At 44.8% G+C, this 21,483-nt stretch overlaps 2 protein-coding genes across 5 annotated transcripts in view; one reads left to right on the forward strand and one right to left on the reverse strand.

The window, feature by feature from the left end:
* The window catches only part of LOC140406440 (uncharacterized), a 51,223-nt gene that overhangs the window by 21,152 nt on the left and 8,588 nt on the right, over positions 1-21,483 (forward strand). The gene's annotated exons all lie outside the window — the stretch shown is intronic.
* Positions 1-21,483, reverse strand: part of LOC140406443 (uncharacterized) — a 60,618-nt gene that overhangs the window by 2,278 nt on the left and 36,857 nt on the right. The window contains exons 1-2 of one of the 3 annotated variants that reach the window (XM_072494480.1): positions 15,661-15,711; positions 14,874-14,980 (exon numbers count right to left, since the gene is read on the reverse strand). The exons of 1 other annotated variant lie outside the window; for it this stretch is intronic. The gene's annotated coding sequence lies outside the window, so the exon portion shown is untranslated. Of the gene's footprint in view, positions 1-5,611; positions 5,646-14,873; positions 14,981-15,660; positions 15,712-21,483 lie in introns of those variants that run through there. One more of the 3 variants, XM_072494481.1, reaches the window with a different exon arrangement.

Here is a 21,483-nt window from a genome sequence, read left to right on the forward strand (position 1 = left end):
GATTCAGATTTCTGGATAACTGGGGCTCTTTCTGGGGAAGGTGGGACCTCTACAGACAGGATGGTCTACATCTGAACCTGAGGGGCACAAATATCCTGGGGGGGAGATTTGTTAGTGCTCTTTGGGGGGTTTAAACTAATGCAGCAGGGGCATGGGAACCTGGATTGTAGTTTTAGGGTAAGGGAGAATGAGAGTATAGAGGTCAGGAGCACAGATTTGACATCGCAGGAGGGGGCCAGTGTTCAGGTAGGTGGTTTGAAGTGTGTCTACTTCAATGCCAGGAGTATACGAAACAAGGTAGGGGAACTGGCAGCATGGGTTGGTACCTGGGACTTCGATGTTGTGGCCATTTCGGAGACATGGATAGAGCAGGGACAGGAATGGATGTTGCAGGTTCCGGGGTTTAGGTGTTTTAGTAAGCTCAGAGAAGGAGGCAAAAGAGGGGGAGGTGTGGCGCTGCTAGTCAAGAGCAGTATTACGGTGGCGGAGAGGATGCTAGATGGGGACTCTTCTTCCGAGGTAGTATGGGCTGAAGTTAGAAACAGGAAAGGAGAGGTCACCCTGTTGGGAGTTTTTTATAGGCCTCCTAATAGTTCTAGGGATGTAGAGGAAAGGATGGCGAAGATGATTCTGGATAAGAGCGAAAGTAACAGGGTAGTTATTATGGGAGACTTTAACTTTCCAAATATTGACTGGAAAAGATATAGTTCGAGTACAATAGATGGGTCGTTTTTTGTACAGTGTGTGCAGGAGGGTTTCCTGAAACAATATGTTGACAGGCCAACAAGAGGCGAGGCCACGTTGGATTTGGTTTTGGGTAATGAACCAGGCCAGGTGTTGGATTTGGAGGTAGGAGAGCACTTTGGGGACAGTGACCACAATTCGGTGACGTTTACGTTAATGATGGAAAGGGATAAGTATACACCGCAGGGCAAGAGTTATAGCTGGGGGAAGGGCAATTATGATGCCATTAGACGTGACTTGGGGGGGGATAAGGTGGAGAAGTAGGCTGCAAGTGTTGGGCACACTGGATAAGTGGGGCTTGTTCAAGGATTAGCTACTGCGTGTTCTTGATAAGTATGTACTGGTCAGACAGGGAGGAAGGCGTCGAGCGAGGGAACCGTGGTTTACCAAGGAAGTGGAATCTCTTGTTAAGAGGAAGGAGGCCTATGTGAAGATGAAGTGTGAAGTTTCGGTTGGGGCGATGGATAGTTACAAGGTAGCGAGGTAGAGAGCTAAGACGAGCAAGGAGGGGACATGAGAAGTATTTGGCAGGAAGGATCAAGGAAAACCCAAAAGCTTTCTATAGGTATGTCAGGAATAAGCGAATGACTAGGGAAAGAGTAGGACCAGTCAAGGACAGGGATGGGAAATTGTGTGTGGAGTCTGAAGAGATAGGCGAGATACTAAATGAATATTTTTCGTCAGTATTCACTCAGGAAAAAGATAATGTTATGGAGGAGAATGCTGAGCCCCAGGCTAATAGAATAGATGGCATTGAGGTACGTAGGGAAGAGGTGTTGGCAATTCTGGACAGGCTGAAAATAGATAAGTCCCCGGGACCTGATGGGATTTATCCTAGGATTCTCTGGGAGGCCAGGGAAGAGATTGCTGGACCTTTGGCTTTGATTTTTATGTCATCATTGGCTACAGGAATAGTGCCAGAGGACTGGAGGACAGCAAATGTGGTCCCTTTGTTCAAAAAGGGGAGCAGAGACAACCCCGGCAACTATAGACCGGTGAGCCTCACGTCTGTAGTGGGTAAAGTCTTGGAGGGGATTATAAGAGACAAGATTTATAATCATCAAGATAGGAATAATATGATCAGGGATAGTCAGCATGGCTTTGTGAAGGGTAGGTCATGCCTCACAAACCTTATTGAGTTCTTTGAGAAGGTGACTGAACAGGTAGACGAGGGTAGAGCAGTTGATGTGGTGTCTATGGATTTCAGCAAAGCGTTTGATAAGGTTCCCCACGGTAGGCTATTGCAGAAAATACGGAGGCTGGGGATTGAGGGTGATTTAGAGATGTGGATCAGAAATTGGCTAGCTGAAAGAAGACAGAGGGTGGTGGTTGATGGGAAATTTTCAGAATGGAGTACAGTCACAAGTGGAGTACCACAAGGATCTGTTCTGGGGCCGTTGCTGTTTGTCATTTTTATCAATGACCTAGAGGAAGGCGCAGAAGGGTGGGTGAGTAAATTTGCAGACGATACTAAAGTCGGTGGTGTTGTCGATAGTGTGGAAGGATGTAGCAGGTTACAGAGGGATATAGATAAGCTGCAGAGCTGGGCTGAGAGGTGGCAAATGGAGTTTAATGTAGAGAAGTGTGAGGTGACTCACTTTGGAAGGAATAACAGGAATGCGGAATATTTGGCTAATGGTAAAGTTCTTGAAAGTGTGGATGAGCAGAGGGATCTAGGTGTCCATGTACATAGATCCCTGAAAGTTGCCACCCAGGTTGATAGGGTTGTGAAGAAGGCCTATGGAGTGTTGGCCTTTATTGGTAGAGGGATTGAGTTCCGGAGTCGGGAGGTCATGTTGCAGCTGTACAGAACTCTGGTACGGCCGCATTTGGAGTATTGCGTACAGTTCTGGTCACCGCATTATAGGAAGGACGTGGAGGCTTTGGAGCGGGTGCAGAGGAGATTTACCAGGATGTTGCCTGGTATGGAGGGAAAATCTTATGAGGAAAGGCTGATGGACTTGAGGTTGTTTTCGTTGGAGAGAAGAAGGTTAAGAGGAGACTTAATAGAGGCATACAAAATGATCAGGGGGTTGGATAGGGTGGACAGTGAGAGCCTTCTCCCGCGGATGGATATGGCTGGCACGAGGGGACATAACTTTAAACTGAGGGGTAATAGATATAGGACAGAGGTCAGAGGTAGGTTCTTTACGCAAAGAGTAGTGAGGCCGTGGAATGCCCTACCTGCTACAGTAGTGAACTCGCCAACATTGAGGGCATTTAAAAGTTTACTGGATAAACATATGGATGATAATGGCATAGTGTAGGTTAGATGGCTTTTGTTTCGGTGCAACATCGTGGGCCGAAGGGCCTGTACTGCGCTGTATTGTTCTATGTTCTATGTAAAGACATTCTCTTCTTGCTTAGGCAGACAGCTCAACAATAACTTTTAAAAGTCAAAGTCTGAAAATGAAATGTAAAAAAAGAGAGAGAGCTAATCTTCAGCTTCAAACCAACAAAACAAAAACTAATCTAAAACTAAACTCCACCTAAACTAAAACACCAAAAACACACACACACTAAAAACACACACACAAAAACGGCGGGGGAAACTTCTTCAGTTATACCCTTTCATATCTGTCTTAAGTCATCTAATCACACCCCAATACAATCCTAATTGGTTTGGGTTAGACTCAAACACATTTGATTTGACGGCAAGCCGTCCATCTTCAATGTGCAACATTCGTTTTAATTGTTTCATGTCTGAATACTTGTGCATGTTATGGAATGCGATATTCTGCTTTATCTTTACCAGCAAAAACTGGTCTGCTGACTTAGCTGTTATCTGCATTATGAACAATGGTGCCTTCATATTACTGTGGCATTGTTATGGTGTAGCTCTGTCCTTGATCTGACAGAACAAGTATAGTGTCAAATTGTCTTGCAACTGTGCTGTTTTAATCTATGATGGAATTATGCTGTTTCATGCTGTTTTTGTGTCTCTGTATGATCAGAGATGACCTGAGGTTATAAGTGAATTTAAAATGGGTGTCTAAAACTGGGGCTTAATATTTATGCTTAAACAGTTATCTTTTACCTATACTAGTTGTATTAGAAATACCTGGCTTCTACAGTCGTCCCTTTGAAAAGTCGAAAGATTAAGTGAGATATATCAGAATAAGATAAAAGACATCATTAATGCGATAGGATAGGTAAAAGCGCAAAGAATAACTCATTAATATTGTCATTGCAGTTTTAAACAAAAGAATGGACACTTGGCATTGCAACAGGCATTTCAAAATAATTATTATAATTAATAAATTAATCAAATTTGATACTACTGATTCAGTGTTAATAAATTAAATAATATGTTAATAGTCAAATAGTTGATTGATCAGTAACATTTGAACAATAGTATTTCATCTCAAATTCCTCAATTGGGGGTGCAGTTGGGTTAGTTTGAATCATTCTGATAGTTGGTCCCCTGCGTTTAGCGAATAGTTCTTTGATGCACTTAGCACATTGGTATGTTATGTAAATGATGAATACAGCTACACAGGAGAATAGGATTATTCTTATTGTGGACATTCCAGTGTGTCCAAGCCACTCGCAAATTTTATCCCAGAGAGAGATTAATTGGGGTGGATCAAGTTTTTTTTATTTCTTTTTGGATATGTAATGCCAAATCTTTAACTTCTTTAGAGTTATCGGGAATGAAAGTGCAACATTCTGCACCAATTAGGGTGCAGGTGCCACCCTTTTCAGCTAGCACATAGTCAAGTGCCATTCGATTTTGTAATACCATGGTTCGAATTGCTCGCATTTCGTCAGAAATCTAGGGCAGTGGCGGTGTAATCGGCTACGTTTTGTAAGATGGTTGTTATTTTATTCAATTCATTCTCCATCCTCATTTCCCAATAGAAAGGAATCATTCTAGCATAAATTGCATCTCTTAAGGTAATGGAACCTATTTCTTCGAGCAGCTGCTTCTGAAGCATGACGGAGATTAGTCACATGACGAATGGCGGGTACAATGTATCCTAAATAGCAAGATCCTGACCAGGATCTTGGGAGCCAGGGATATGGTTTATTATCACAAATAAAATAAGTTACATTATAAGCAGAATATAAGTAAATATATTCTAAGAACCATCGGTCTTTGAATGTTTTATTATTTTTCAGGTTAGGTATGCCTGTTATCCTTGAGGACCGCAGAACTCTTTGTAAGCGATCATTTGTACATTTATAAGCTGTGTTAACATCTACATAATTAGTACAAACACTATTACCCATTTGTATCCCTTTAGGGTTCTTACTGATGAGGCAAATTGATCCTTTTTGTTTAATATTAGTTGGGAGGTTAAGATGTTGAGGTTTTTTTTTGGTCAAGGTTATATTTTTTTTTGTCAAGGTTATATTTAAGTACCTGAAAAGGTATTTAGTGGATAGCCTGCAGATTTCTATAAGTTAATAGATTTTTGGATGTGAATCTGGTACGACATTTACAAAGCCAGTCAAAAAACTGCAAATGAGTCATTACGGTTGTATTATGGTTAACATTTTACAGATCTTAACATTGATATACTGATTGAAAATTGACATCATGATTACATAATTCAGCAATAAACAATTAATAATAATAACTTCATGTACACAAATAAAATGATTATACAATAAAAAGTTGAACATATGATCTAGTAATAAATGGTAAAATTATTATCAAAATTGTCAGGTGGCCCCTCAGCAAAATAAAGATGGCGGCCGTGGAACTGGGCCTGATACCAGATAAAATCTCCGCAGCTGCAAACGCGGGATTTGCAGCGCCTTATTCCGGCCTTGTGACCGGCAGGAGGTGTTAATGGCGCCTTCACTCCCTCCCCACCCCGACTCCCGGCTCCATTCCTCCCTCCGCCTCACCAACTCTCACCGCCCCAAACAGCCACTCCCGCACTCTCAGACCTCCAAGCAAAGTGACATTGCGCATGCTCCAGATAGCCCCTCATTGCGTCTGCGCACTGGACTCCTGTGGAGTAAATAGGGCACATTCACAGCCGCAGGGAATGTTGGGTAATAGCCGTACCATTGACATCGCAAACAGTTAATACAAAATAACGAGATTACCAATAAAAATAATCAAACAAATTGTCAATGTGTATTCTGCTGTTCTTCATTTCTCAAAATGATTAAATGCTGCTCTCCTGTGGAACAATGCAGAACTTAAGGTTTTTTCCCCAATGGGTCTTTCCTCTCTCCTCCCCAGAAGATGCAAACACTTGCTGGGTTCAATCCCAGAATCAGTAATTCCTCTATCTCCTTCCCACTTGCTCATGATACTGAATGTTCAGTGTTATCTCAAATGATCCAGCACAGATGGAAGTAACTCGGCACATCATGTCTGTACTGACTCTGTACAAGAGCTACCACTTTTCCTGGTTAAATTCCATTTGCCACTGTTCTGCCCATATAACCAGCCCATCTGTATCATCCTGTAATTTAAGGCTTTTGTCTTTGTTATTTTCCACACCAACAATTTTCCATCTGCAAACTTATCGATTATACCTTCACAGATTTCAAATCCTCGATTTTTTATATTATTACTATTGTTGGCTGAGGATGCATAAGGTCTCCATCAGCACCTGAGCCTGTGTTTCTTTCCTGTGAGACAATCAAAAGCTTTAATTACCCTGGAGAAACAATGCTGAAAAAGCTGACGTTCTAGCCAAGGCTAATAACTGGGTGCTGCCTTGCCTGTCTCTGAATGTACTCCACTACTGCCTGTTCACTCCCCACTTATGTAAGAAATATTGACCGTAATGACTGGGAAGTGTTTACTGACAATCAGTCACTATCATGGCAACGTGCCCATCAAACTGCATCATTAGGGCGGCAGAGTAGCACAGTGGTTAGCACTGTTGCTTCACAGCACCAGGGTCCGGGTTCGATTACCGCTTGGGTCACTGCCTGTGCGGAGTCTGCACATTCTCCCCGAAAGACATGTTTGTTAGGTGAATTGGACGTTCTGAATTCACCTGAACAGGCGCTGCAGTGTGGCGACTAGGGGATTTTCTTAGTAACTTCATTGAAGTGATAATGTAAGCCTACTTATGACAATAAAGGTTATTATTATTTTTTAAATTGATGTTCTTGTAAAATATTGAACTGTTATATTTACTTTCGTAATGGAGGTGTCATGTGAAGAATGTGTCAGTCAGGAAGGATTGTCAGTGAGGATTAATCAGCATTTTCTAATGGGCGATGTTAATCAGAGTAAGTGTTCAGACACTGAATTGTAGAGTTTTTTTACAAAGGCAATTTAGGACTAAGTAAAAATTCATTATTGTATTGTTCACCAGTTTCTTTGGGAGTTCTTAAATCGAAGGATAGGATCACTGTTGCATTTAAAAAGGGACCCCGCCATCACACAAACCAACATATATCTTGAAGATTAAACTCCAGCCAGTTAACGTATGAAGAAAGTTAATAATAATTTTTATTGTCTCAAGTAAGCTTACATTAACACTGCAATGAAGTTACTGTGAAAAGCCCCAAGTCGCCACATTCCGCGCCCGCTTGGGTACACTGAGTGAGAATTCAGAATGTCCAATTCACCTAACAGCATGTGTTTCGGGACTTGTGGGAGCAACAGACTCCAACGAATATGGTTCAGTCCAGGGGAGGAAACCAGAGCACCCAGAGGAAACCCATGCACACACGGAGAACGTGCAGACTCCGCACAGACAGTGACACAAGCCAGGAATCAAATCTGGGACCTTGGTGCAGTGAAGCAACAGTGCTAAACACTGTGCCACCGTGCCGTCCACAAGACTGTGATGCGAGTAGGAGCATTAAGGTTCAGACAGGATAATACCACGAGAAAAGATAGAGAGACAACAGAAATGCAGGAAGACATCAATAGACTGATCAGCCGGCTAGAAAGGTTGCAATCTGAGGTCAATCCAGAGAAGCGCGGGGTAATAAATACATTTGGGAGGACAAATGCGGCAAAGGGAAAGAATATGAATGGTTTGACAGTGAGGTGTAGAGGGACAGAGGGGCCTAAGAGTGCAAGTCCACAGATCCCTGAAGGTGACAGGAGAGGTAGATACGGTGATTGTAAAGGCAGAGAGGATACTTCATTCACGGGGACATAGAGTACTAGAGCAGGGAATATTCCCAGCAATTTCTATTGGAGGAAAGACCTGAAACCCCTCTCTCCACAGATGCTGCCAGAGCTGCTGAGTATTTCCAGCATTTTCTGATTTTATTATAAGATCAGGGAGGTTATACTGGAGCTGTCCAAAATACTAGTTAAACCACAGCTGTCCAAAACACTAGTTAAACCACAGCTGCATTACTGAGTACAGGTCTGGTCACCACATTACAGGAAGGATGCGTTCATACCAGAGAGGATGCAGAGGAGATTGATGAGGATGGTGACGCAAATGGAGAATTTTAACAATGAGGAAAGATTGGAGAGGCCGAGGTGGTTTTCTGTGGAACAGAGAACGCTGAGGAGAGATTAACTGAGGTGTTTAATATTATGAGGGGCCCGGATAGAATGGATAAGAAGAATCTATATCAATAACCAAGGGGTTTAGATTTAAAGTAATCAGCAGAGGGTTGGGAGTGGAAGGGGGTAATCATTTCAGTGGTGGGAGTCTAGAACTCACTGTCTGATAGGGTCATAGAAGCAGAAATCCCGATCACTTTAAAATAAATGTCTTGGATATCCAATTGAAGGACTGGGACAAACAGGGCAATCCACTGAGATCTGCAAAATAGGATTAAGCTGAATAGCTCCACTTCAGCCAGCACACACACAATGGGCCAAATGGCCTCTATCTATACCAGAACTTTGAGGTTTTTACTCTGTTGTTGGAGTTTGTTTCTGATGATAATAACCTCTAAGGGATTGGAGTTTAACATTCTAGATATTGGTGAAATAAATCAGCTGTTTTAAACACGTTGCAGATTTTTGTCTTTCCCGCCTGAGTGTTTAACATCACCTGGCTGGAGCTCAGGAAGCACAATCTCACCTCATAGAATCAGAGAATTTACAGTGCAGGAGGCCATTCGGCCCATTGAGTCTGTGCCAGCCCTTGGAAAGAGAATCCTACTTAAGCCCACACCTCCGCCCTACCCCCATAACCCAGTAACCCCACCTAATCTTTTGGACACGAAGGGCAATTCAGCATAGTCAATCCACCTAATCTGCACATCTTTGGAGTATGGGAGGAAACTGGAGCACCCGGAGGAAAGCCACACAGACACGGGGAGAACGTGCAGACTCTGCACAGACAGTGATCCAAGCCGGGAATCAAACCCGGGTTCCTGGCGCTGTGAAGCAACGGTGCTACCCACTGTGCTACCATGCCACCCTTGCATCCAAGCTCCCGGATTGTCTGTCTTTCTCTCCGGGTAAGATTCTGTTTGTCTCTTGTATTTCACTGTGACAGGGCACACCTGATTGAAGGGATTCCAACATGGGAGTTCTGGGAAAGCTGGGCAAGGATTTGGGAGGTGACAACATGTTCAAATATTTGGAGAGGAGGCTTGGATCTCTGTGGAGTTTGCACTTTCTCCCCGTGTCTGCGTGTGTTTGCACCCGGTGCTCAGCTTTCCTCCAACAGTCCAAAGAAGGGAAAGTTAGGTGGATTGGCCTTGATAAATTGCCCATTAGTGTCCAGGGATGTGCAGGTTCGGTGGGGCTGTGGGGTTACAGGGACAGGGTCGGAGTGTGGGCCTAGGCAGGGTGCCCTTTCAGAGAATTGGTGCAGACTTGATGGGCCGAATGGCCTCCTTCTTCACTGCAGGAATTCTATGGTTCTAATTCTATTCTATGAATCTTTATAAAGCTCTGGTCACCACTCTTCAGGAAGAATTGAAAGGCTGTTGAGAAGGTGCAGAGGAGATTTACCAGAATGGTTCCAGCAAAGGAGGTTGAGGGGAGATTTGATTCTGGTACACAAGATTACTCCAGGTTTCCATTGGGTAGACAAAGAAACTCTGTTTCCATTCACTGATCATACAAGCACTAGGGAGACAGATTTAAAGTTTTGGGTAAAACCTGGATTGAACTATAAAAGATCCTGAGGGTTCTTGACAGGGTGGATGTGGAGAGAATGTTTCCCCTTGTGGGAGAATCGAGAACGAGGGCAAAATAAGGAGTCACCCATTTAAGGTGGAGATGAGGATTTTTTATTCTCTTGAGGGTTGTAAGACTTTGAAACTCACGTCTTTAAAAGGCAGTGGAAGCAGAGTCCTTGAATATTTTTAAGGCAGAGCTGGATAGATTCTTGATGAGCAAGGGGGTGAAGGGCCATCAGGGGTAGGCAGGAATGTGGAGTTGAGGTTAGAATGAGATCAGCCGCAATCTTATTGAATGCTGAACAGGCTCGAGGGGCCGAGTGGCCTGTTCCTAGTTTGTATGTAAAAGGTACAGGAGATATGAGGTGATATGAGATATATGTTTTTACAAAAGCGAGCGGCAATGACCTGAAACTTGCTGCCTTGGAGAGAGTTTGAAAATAGATCCATGAATCATTTGATTTCTAAAGGAAATTGGATAGATATTTGAGGGAAATAAACATGCGAGGATAGAAGGGTAGAGCAGGAGAATAGGACTGACTGGATTGCTCCAGAGAGCTGGCATGGATTCACTGGGCCGAATGCCATTCTCTGTACCATCATGTCTCTGACTCTTTTGTGAAGTCTAGTTTTGTAATTTAACCCCGGGGGGTTCAGATATCACTCCGGTAAATCTGAGCTCACTCCCTCCGAGGTCATTCTATCCTTCCTCAGGTTTGTTGCCCAGAACTGAACACAGTTCTCCAGGTTTGGTCGAACCAGGGTTTGTGAATCTCGGGGCTTTTCCAGTCACACTGAGACCTGAAATCTTCCCTCACAGACAGAACAGACAAACCTTTTACCTTCCACACCCAGATGCTGCTGAAATTCAGGTTCTGATGAATCGGGTGACTCTGTCAGATCGCGATGTGGCGTTTGGTTTGCTTTTCCCGTCTGTTAAACCTCTACTTCCATACGACCTCATTAGGGTGGAGTATCACCCTAATGAGGTAGTATGGGTAGAAGTCAGAAATAGGAAAGGAGCAGTCACCTTGTTAGAAGTTTTCTATAGGCCCCCCAATAGTAGCAGAGATGTGGAGGAACAGATTGGGAAACAGATTTTGGAAAGGTGCAGAAGTCACAGGGTAGTAGTCATGGGTGACTTTAACTTCCCAAATATTGAGTGGAAACTCTTTAGATCAAATAGTTTGGATGGGGTGGTGTTTGTGCAGTGTGTCCAGGAAGCTTTTCTAACACAGTATGTAGATTGTCCGACCAGAGGAGGGGCAATATTGGATTTAGTACTTGGTAATGAATCAGGGCAAGTGATAGATTTGTTAATGTGGGAGCATTTTGGAGATAGTGACCACAATTCTGTGACTTTCACTTTAGTAATGGAGAGGGATAGGTGCGTGCAACAGGGCAAGGTTTACAATTGGGGGAAGGGTAAATACGATGTTGTCAGACAAGAATTGAAGTGCATAAGTTGGGAACATAGGCTGTCAGGGAAGGACACAAGTGAAATGTGGAACTTGTTCAAGGAACAGGTACTACGTGTCCTTGATATGTATGTCCCTGTCAGGCAGGGAAGAGATGGTCGAGTGAGGGAACCATGGTTGACAAGAGAGGTTGAATGTCTTGTTAAGAGGAAAAAGGAGACTTATGTAAGGCTGAGGAAACAAGGTTCAGACAGGGCATTGGAGGGATACAAGATAGCCAGGAGGGAACTGAAGAAAGGGATTAGGAGAGCTAAGAGAGGGCATGAACAATCTTTGGCGGGTAGGATCAAGGAAAACCCCCAAGGCCTTTTACACATATGTGAGAAATATGAGAGTGACTAGAGCGAGGGTAGGTCCGATCAAGGACAGTAGCGGGAGATTGTGTATTGAGTCTGAAGAGATAGGAGAGGTCTTGAACGAGTACTTTTCTTCTGTATTTACAAATGAGAGGGGCCATATTGTTGGAGAGGACAGTGTGAAACAGATTGGTAAGCTCGAGGAAATACTTGTTAGGAAGGAAGATGTGTTGGGCATTTTGAAAAACTTGAGGATAGACAAGTCCCCCGGGCCTGACGGGATATATCCAAGGATTCTATGGTAAGCAAGAGATGAAATTGCAGAGCTGTTGGCAATGATCTTTTCGTCCTCACTGTCAACAGGGGTGGTACCAGGGGATTGGAGAGTGGCGAATGTCGTGCCCCTGTTCAAAAAAGGGACTAGGGATAACCCTGGGAATTACAGGCCAGCTAGTCTTACTTCGGTGGTAGGCAACGTAATGGAAAGGGTACTGAAGGATAGGATTTCTGAGCATCTGGAAAGACACTACTTAATTAGGGATAGTCAGCACAGATTTGTGAGGGGTAGGTCTTGCCTTACAAGTCTTATTGAATTCTTTGAGGAGGTGACCAAGCATGTGGATGAAGGTAAAGCAGTGGATGTAGTGTACAGGGATTTTAGTAAGGCATTTGATAAGGTTCCCCATGGTAGGCTTCTGCAGAAAGTAAGGAGGCATGGGATAGTGGGAAATTTGGCCAGTTGGATAACAAACTGGCTAACCGATAGAAGTCAGAGAGTGGTGGTGGATGGCAAATATTCAGCCTGGATCCCAGTGGGATCAGTTCTGGGTCCTCTGCTGTTTGTGATTTTCATTAATGACTTGGATGAGGGAGTTGAAGGGTGGGTCAGTAAATTTGCAGACGATACGAAGATTGGTGGAGTTGTGGATAGTGAGGAGGGCTGTTGTCGGCTGCAAAGAGACATAGATAGGATGCAGAGCTTGGCTGAGAAGTGGCAGATGGAGTTTAACCCTGAAAAGTGTGAGGTTGTCCATTTTGGAAGGACAAATATGAATGCGGAATACAGGGTTAACGGTAGAGTTCTTGGCAATGTGGAGGAGCAGAGAGATCTTGGGGTCTATGTTCATACATCTGTGTACAGTTCTGGTCGCCTCATTTTGGGAAGGATGTGGAAGCTTTGGAAAAGGTGCAAAGAAGATTTACCAGGATGTTGCCTGGAATGGAGAGTAGGTCTTACGAGGAAAGGTTGAGGGTGCTAGGCCTTTTCTCATTAGAACTGAGAAGGATGAGGGGTGACGTGATAGAGGTTTATAAGATGATCAGGGGAATAGATAGAGTAGACAGTCAGAGACTTTTCCCCCGGGTGGAACACACCATTACAAGGGAACATAAATTTAAGGTGAAAGGTGGAAGATATAGGAGGGATATCAGAGGTAGGATCTTTACCCAGAGAGTGGTGGGGGCATGGAATGCACTGCCTGTGGAAGTAGTTGAGTCGGAAACATTAGGGACCTTCAAGCAGCTATTGGATAGGTACATGGATACGGTAAAATGATATAGTGTAGATTTATTTGTTCTTAAGGGCAGCACGGTAACATTGTGGATAGCACAATTGCTTCACAGCTCCAGGGTCCCAGGTTCGATTACGGCTTGGGTCACTGTCTGTGCGGAGTCTGCACGTCCTCCCCGTGTCTGCGTGCGTTTCCTCCGGGTGCTCCGGTTTCCTCCCACAGTCCAAAGATGTGCAGGTTAGGTGGATTGGCCATGATAAATTGCCCTTAGTGTCCAAAATTGCCCTTGGTGTTGGGTGGAGGTGTTGAGTTTGGGTAGGGTGCTCTTTCCAAGAGCCAGTGCAGACTCAAAGGGCCGAATGGCCTCCTTCTACACTGTAAATTCAATGTAAATCTCTGATTAATCTAGGACAAAGGTTCGGCACAACATCCACGGTCAGCTGGTTGACTCTTAAAATGCTCTCTGAGGTACACTCAGTTCAAGGGCAATTAGTGATGGGCAGTGAATGCTGGCCCAGCCAGCGACACCCACATCTCATGAATGAACAGAAAAGAAAATCTGCCATCCTTACCTGGTCTGGCCGACACGATTCCAACCCACAGCAATGTGGTTGACTCTTTAAATGCCCTCCGAGATGGCCGAGCAAGTCACTCTGTTTAAGGGAAATTAGGGATGGGCAATAAATGTTGGCCCAGCCAGTGACTCCCGCAACTGAATAAAATAAAATCCTGGAGACTCCAGTCAGTCAATCCGGGAGAGGTGGCATCCGGTCCAGGCTGGCAGCGCATGTGCCTGCGGCACCGTGTCCTCTGTAAAGATGGCGGCCGGTAACCCGGGCCTGTCACCGCTCAGCTCTCACTCTGTTCGGTGCTGTTTAAGACGGGACCGTTAACATTTTCCTCGGGAGTTGAAGCCTCCACGGGGTATTTATGAAGCCTCCCGGCTCACTCCGCAGCTTCTATCGCACCCCGGCCACCCACCGGCTCCAATCCTGAAAGTTGCTCGATTGTTTCTTTCCCGCTCCTGCACCGTCAGCGACAACCTGAACCGCGCATGCGCCGGTCACAGCCCGAACGCCGCATGCTCCAGTCAGAGCCGGACTCTGTGCATGTGCGAGGAGCTTCTGTCATGTGGATAGAGCACATTCTCAGCTGCTACACACATTGGGTAATAAACCCACTATTGGAATGGATATGTTTGATTTAAATTGCTTTGAGAAATGATTACGATTCGTCACATTGGGCCAAGGCAACACCCACATCCCAAGAACAAATAAAGGAAAGTTGGCAGTTAGAAAGGCAAATGCAATGTTCACATTCATTTCAAGAGAGCGACAATACAAGATGAATGGGGATGAGAAACATATCAGCCATGATCGAATGGCAAAGCAAACTCGAAAACTCGATGGGCTGAATGGCCTAATTCTGCTTCTCTATCTTTTTTTTTTAAATGAGGGAATCTCATCGAAACATTTGTAAAATAATTGTTGGAATCCACCCCAGACCTGGATACAGATCAATTGATTCTTGGAGGGGACTTCAATTGTGTTCTGGATCATAAATGGACTGGTCCAAGCTGATTCAACCAGAACAAGAACATGAAAAAGGAATGAAACCGGACGGACCACCCGGCATCGACCCAGGCACCACAAATGACAATGGCAAGCTCAGCAAAAGATTTTTAAAATCTGTTCCCATCAGTAGATTGTAAAAGGATTACGGGACACAGATTTAAGATTGCGAGCAAGATCTACAGGGGAGATAGGAGGTAGACATTTTATACAGTGAGTGATAATGATATGGAACTCAATGCTTACACACAAAGGTCGATAATCTCCAGGTCCTGGTAACTCGAACAGTGGTGTTAGAATTTGATGTGAGGATTGGTTGTGGGTTTCCTGTCTGCGTATCCCTTTCTAAGCCCCTGTGAAAGAAGTTTACAAAGGCATCACTGTCAGCCCAGAAATGAAATTCAGGAAGATAAATATTTCTCCTGGCTTGAATTTGCTGTGTGTAAATCCTCCCCTACTAATCCCTTGTAAAAAGAGTTTCCAAAATTAATCACCATCAGTCCGTCATTTCATTTCATTTCACATGGGACAGAACGTCTAATAAGACAGTGAAATCCGGAGAGCAGGATTTGCTTCCTTTTCTTTAACAGCCTCCCCGAACAGGCGCCGGAATGTGGTGACTAGGGGCTTTTCACAGTAACTTCATTTGAAGCCTACTTGTGACAATAAGCGATTTTCATTTCATTCATTTTCATCTCTGCCACCGCTTTGCATCATCAATAAGACATTGGGACTCAAAGACTAATCCAGTTTGATGGACAAGTTGTCTCCATTCTGAACAATGGGCAACAAGCTCCTCCCACTCATTGAAACATCGCCCCCGACAAACACGGCAAACGCGCATGCGCCCTGATGCACATCCAATAAAGATGGCGGCCGTTAACCCGAGCTGAAGATGAGGAGCTGCAGACCCGCTCGGTACAAATATGGTGCCGTAAACCTTTCCGAGGTTTGCGATTTCAACAACTTTACACAACGTTTCCGCCCGCTCCCGCGATCTCTCGCTCCTTCCATATTGTTAAACGCCTCTTACCAATTTACGATCTAAAAAAGACTTCCTTCTCCATCGCCATTACCCACACTGCGCATGCTTCAATCACAGCGGGCCCGCCCCTCATTTACTCCGATTGGTTGGAGGACTCGCTGTCCCCGGTCGGTCGTCCAGTCCCGCCCCTCCTCTTCCTATTGGTCCGGAGCTGCCGTCAATCACCTGGGCATTGTGAGGCAGATTTCAGGCTGACTCGCTGATTGTTCAATAATCATAGAGGTACAATCATAGAATTTACAGTGCAGAAGGAGGCCATTCGCCCATCGAGTCTGCACCGGCTCTTTGAAAGAGCACCCTACTTAAGCCCACACCTCCACCCTATCCCTAACATACAAAGTAGCAAAGATCAGTGGGAGACTAGAGGACTGGGAAATCTTTAGGGGGCAACAGAAAGCTACTAAAAAAGCTATAAAGAAGATTAAGATAGATTATGAGAGTAAACTTGCTCAGAATATAAAAACAGATAGTAAAAATTTCTACAAATACATAAAACAAAAATAGAGTGGCTAAGGTAAATATTGGTCCTTTAGAGGATGAGAAGGGAGATTTAATAATGGGAGATGAGGAAATGGCTGAGGAACTGAACAGGTTTTTTGGGTCGGTCTTCACAGTGGAAGACACAAATTACATGCCAGTGACTGATGGAAATGAGGCTATGACAGGTGAGGACCTTGAGAGGATTGATATCACCAAGGAGGTACTGATGGGCAAGCTAATGGGGCTAAAGGTAGACAAGTCTCCTGGACCGGATGGAATGCATCCCAGAGTGCTAAAAGAGATGGCTAGGGAAATTGCAAATGCACTAGTGATAATTTACCAAAATTCACTAGACTCTGGGGTGGTCCCGGCGGATTGGAAATTAGCAAACGTGACACCACTGTTTAAAAAGGAGGTAGGCAGAAAGCGGGTAATTATAGGCCAGTGAGCTTAACTTCGGTAGTAGGGAAGATGCTGGAATCTATCATCAAGGAAGAAATAGCGAGGCATCTGGATGGAAATTGTCCCATTGGACAGACGCAGCATGGGTTCATAAAGGGCAGGTCGTGCCTAACTAATTTAGTGGAATTTTTTGAGGACATTAACAGTGCGGTAGATAACGGGGAGCCAATGGATGTGGTATATCTGGATTTCCAGAAAGCCTTTGACAAGGTGCCACACAAAAGGTTGTTGCATAAGATAAAGATGCATGGCATTAAGGGTAAAGTAGTAGCATGGATAGAGGATTGGTTAATTAATAGAAAGCAAAGAGTGGGGATTCATGGGTGTTTCTCTGGTTAGCAATCAGTAGCTAGTGGTGTCCCTCAGGGATCAGTGTTGGGCCCACAACTGTTCACAATTTACATAGATGATTTGGAGTTGGGGACCAAGGGCAATGTGTCCAAGTTTGCAGACGACACTAAGATAAGTGGTAAAGCAAAAAGTGCAGAGGATACTGGAAGTCTGCAGAGGGATTTGGATAGGCTAAGTGAATGGGCTAGGGTCTGGCAGATGGAATACAATGTTGACAAATGTGAGGTTATCCATTTTGGTAGGAATAACAGCAAAAGGGATTATTATTTAAATGATAAAATATTAAAACATGCTGCTGTGCAGAGAGACCTGGGTGTGCTAGTGCATGAAGTTGGTTTTCAGGTGCAACAGGTGATTAAGAAGGCAAATTGAATTTTGTCCTTCATTGCTAGAGGGATGGAGTTTAAGACTAGGGAGGTTCTGCTGCAATTGTATAAGGTGTTAGTGAGGCCACACATGGAGTATTGTGTTCAGTTTTGGTCTCCTTACTTGAGAAAGGACGTACTGGCACTGGAGGGTGTACAGAGGAGATTCACTAGGTTAATCCCAGAACTGAAGGGGTTGGATTACGAGGAGAGGTTGAGTAGACTGGGACTGTACTCGTTGGAATTTAGAAGGATGAGGGGGGGATCTTATAGAAACATATAAAATTATGAAGGGAATAGATAGGATAGATGCGGGCAGGTTGTTTCCACTGGCGGGTGAAAGCAGAACTAGGGGGCACAGCCTCAAAATAAGGGGAAGTAGATTTAGGACTCAGTTTAGGAGGAACTTCTTCACCCAAAGGGTTGTGAATCTATGGAATTCCTTGCCCAGTGAAGCAGTAGAGGCTCCTTCATTAAATGTTTTTAAGATAACGATAGATAGTTTTTTGAAGAATAGAGGGATTAAGGGTTATGGTGTTCGGGCCGGAAAGTGGAGCTGAGTCCACAAAAGATCAGCCATGGTCTCATTGAATGGCGGAGCAGGCTCGAGGGGCAGATGGCCTACTCCTGCTCCTAGTTCTTTTGTTCTTATCCCTGTAACCCCTCAACCCCATCTAACATAAGGGCAATTTAGCATGGCCAATCTACCTAACCTGCGCATCTTTGGACTGTGGGAGGAAACCGGAGCACTTGGAGGAAACCCACGCAGACACGGGGAGAACGGGCAAACTCCGCACAGGCAGTGACACTTTTGTTGGGACTTGCTGATTTTGGTCTTTTATTTTGACTGGACCACAGGCTTGGGGAAAGCAAGAGAGGAAAGAAGGTTCGATAGAAACTAAAATGATCTATTGTGAATTTCTATCCTATTCTTCCAGTGATCATTTTTGTAAACTTCTTTTTCAGCCATTAGAACTGGAGGATTGGCAGCTGGACAACTCGAGCCAAATATAACATCGAGATCTGACAGCCACTCAATTCATTAGGATCTAAATATCACAAACTGTCAATGTGCTTGTCTGTTCTGACTGTGGGAAGAGATTTCAAACATCAGTGTGACTGGAAAAGCCCCGAGACACACACACACCAGAGTGGGAGTGTTCCAGTGAACTGATGTCTCGGATCGTGTTTTCCGGGTCCTTAAGGGGGAGGGGGAGCAGCCCCAAGTCGTAGTCCACGTTGGCACTAACGACATAGGTAGGAAAGGGGACAAGGATGTCAGGCAGGCTTTCAGGGAGCTAGGATGGAAGCTCAGAACGAGAACAAACAGAGTTGTTATCTCTGGGTTGTTGCTCGTGCCACGTAATAATGAGATGAGGAATAGGGAGAGAGAGCAATTCAACACGTGGCTACAGGGATGGTGCAGGCGGGAGGGATTCAGATTTCTGGATAACTGGGGCTCTTTCTGGGGAAGGTGGGACCTCTACAGACAGGATGGTCTACATCTGAACCTGAGGGGCACAAATATCCTGGGGGGAGATTTGTTAGTGCTCTTTGGGGGGGTTTAAACTAATGCTGCAGGGGCATGGGAACCTGGATTGTAGTTTTAGGGTACGGGAGAATGGGAGTGTAGAGGTCAGGAGCACAGATTTGACTTCGCAGGAGGGGGCCAGTGTTCAGGTAGGTGGTTTGAAGTGTGTCTACTTCAATGCCAGGAGTATACGAAATAAGGTAGGGGAACTGGCAGCATGGGTTGGGACCTGGGACTTTGATGTTGTGGCCATTTCGGAGACATGGATAGAGCAGGGACAGGAATGGATGTTGCAGGGTCCGGGGTTTAGGTGTTTTTGTAAACTCAGAGAAAGAGGCAAAAGAGGGGGAGGTGTGGCGCTGCTAGTCAAGAACAGTATTACGGTGGCGGAGAGGATGCTAGATGGGGACTCTTCGTCCGAGGTAGTATGGGCTGAGGTTAGAAACAGGAAAGGAGAGGTCACCCTGTTGGGAGTTTTCTATAGGCCTCCAAATAGTGCTAGGGATGTAGAGGAAAGGATGGCGAAGATGATTCTGGAGAAGAGCGAAAGTAACAGGGTAGTTATTATGGGAGACTTTAACTTTCCAAATATTGACTGGAAAAGATATAGTTCGAGTACATTAGATGGGTCGTTTTTTGTACAATGTGTGCAGGAGGGTTTCCTGACACAATATATTGACAGGCCAACAAGAGGCAAGGCAACTTTGCATTTGGTTTTGGGTAATGAACCAGGCCAGGTGTTAGATTTGGAGGTAGGAGAGCACTTTGGGGACAGTGACCACAATTCAGTGACGTTTACGTTAGTGATGGAAAGGGATAGGTATACACCGCAGGGCAAGAGTTATAGCTGGGGGAAGGGCAATTATGATGCCATTAGACATGACTTGGGGGGGATAGGTTGGAGAAGTAGGCTGCAAGTGTTGGGCACACTGGATAAGTGGAGCTTGTCCAAGCGTGTTCTTGATAAGTACGTACCGGTCAGGCAGGGAGGAAGGCGTAGAGCGAGGGAACCGTGGTTTACCAAAGAAGTGGAATCTCTTGTTAAGAGGAAGAAGGAGGCCTATGTGAAGATGAGGTGTGAAGTTTCAGTTGGGGCGATTGATAGTTACAAGGTAGCGAGGAAGGATCTAAAGAGAGAGCTAAGATGAGCAAGGAGGGGACATGAGAAGTATTTGGCAGGTAGGATCAAGGAAAACCCAAAAGCTTTCTATAGGTATGTCAGGAATAAAAGAATGACTAGGGTAAGAGTAGGGCCAGTCAAGGACAGGGATGGGAAGTTGTGTGTGGAGTCTGAAGAGATAGGCGAGACACTAAATGAATATTTTTCGTCAGTATTCACTCAGGAAAAAGATAATGTTGTGGAGGGGAATGCTGAGACCCAGGCTATTAGAATAGATGGCATTGAGGTACATAGGGAAGAGGTGTTGGCAATTCTGGACAGGCTGAAAATAGATAAGTCCCCGGGGCCTGATGGGATTTATCCTAGGATTCTCTGGGTAGTCAGGGAAGAGATTGCTGGGCCTTTGGCTTTGATTTTTATGTCATCATTGGCTACAGGAATAGTGCCAGAGGACTGGAGGATAGCAAATGTGGTCCCTTTGTTCAAGAAGGGGAGTAGAGACAACCCCGGCAGCTAGAGACCGGTGAGCCTCACGTCTGTTGTGGGTAAAGTCTTGGAGGGGATTATAAGAGACAAGATTTATAATCATCTAGATAGGAATAATATGATCAGGGATAGTCAGCGTGGCTTTGTGAAGGGTAGGTCATGCCTCACAAACCTTATCGAGTTCTTTGAGAAGGTGACTGAACAGGTAAACGACGGTAGAGCAGTTGATGTGGTGTATATGGATTTCAGTAAAGCGTTTGATAAGGTTCCCCACGGTTGGCTATTGCAGAAAAGACGGAGGCTGGGGATTGAGGGTGATTTAGAGATGTGGATCAGAAATTGGCTAGCTGAAAGAAGACAGAGTGTGGTGGTTGATGGGAAATGTTCAGAATGGAGTTCAGTTACAAGTGGCGTACCACAAGGATCTGTTCTGGGGCCGTTGCTGTTTGTCATTTTTATCAATGACCTAGAGGAGGGCGCAGAAGGGTGGGTGAGTAAATTTGCAGACGACACTAAAGTCGGTGGTGTTGTCGACAGTGCTGAACGATGTAGCAGGTTACAGAGGGACATAGATAAGCTGCAGAGCTGGGCTGAGAGGTGGCAAATTGAGTTTAATGTAGAGAAGTGTGAGGTGATCCACTTTGGAAGGAATAACAGGAATGCGGAATATTTGGCTAATGGTAAAGTTCTTGGAAGTGTGGATGAGCAGAGGGATCTAGGTGTCCATGTACATAGATCCCTGAAAGTTGCCACCCAGGTTGATAGGGTTGTGAAGAAGGCCTATGGAGTGTTGGCTTTTATTGGGAGAGGGATTGAGTTCCGCAGTCATGAGGTTATGTTGGAGCTGTACAAAACTCTGGTACGGCCGCATTTGGAGTATTGCGTACAGTTCTGGTCACCGCATTACAGGAAGAACATGGAAGCTTTGGAGCGGGTGCAGAGGAGATTTACCAGGATGTTGCCGAGTATGGAGGGAAAATCTTATGAGGAAAGGCTGATGGACTTGAGGTTGTTTT

This window comes from Scyliorhinus torazame, unplaced genomic scaffold, assembly GCF_047496885.1.
Source record: "Scyliorhinus torazame isolate Kashiwa2021f unplaced genomic scaffold, sScyTor2.1 scaffold_532, whole genome shotgun sequence".
Lineage (NCBI taxonomy): Eukaryota > Metazoa > Chordata > Chondrichthyes > Carcharhiniformes > Scyliorhinidae > Scyliorhinus > Scyliorhinus torazame.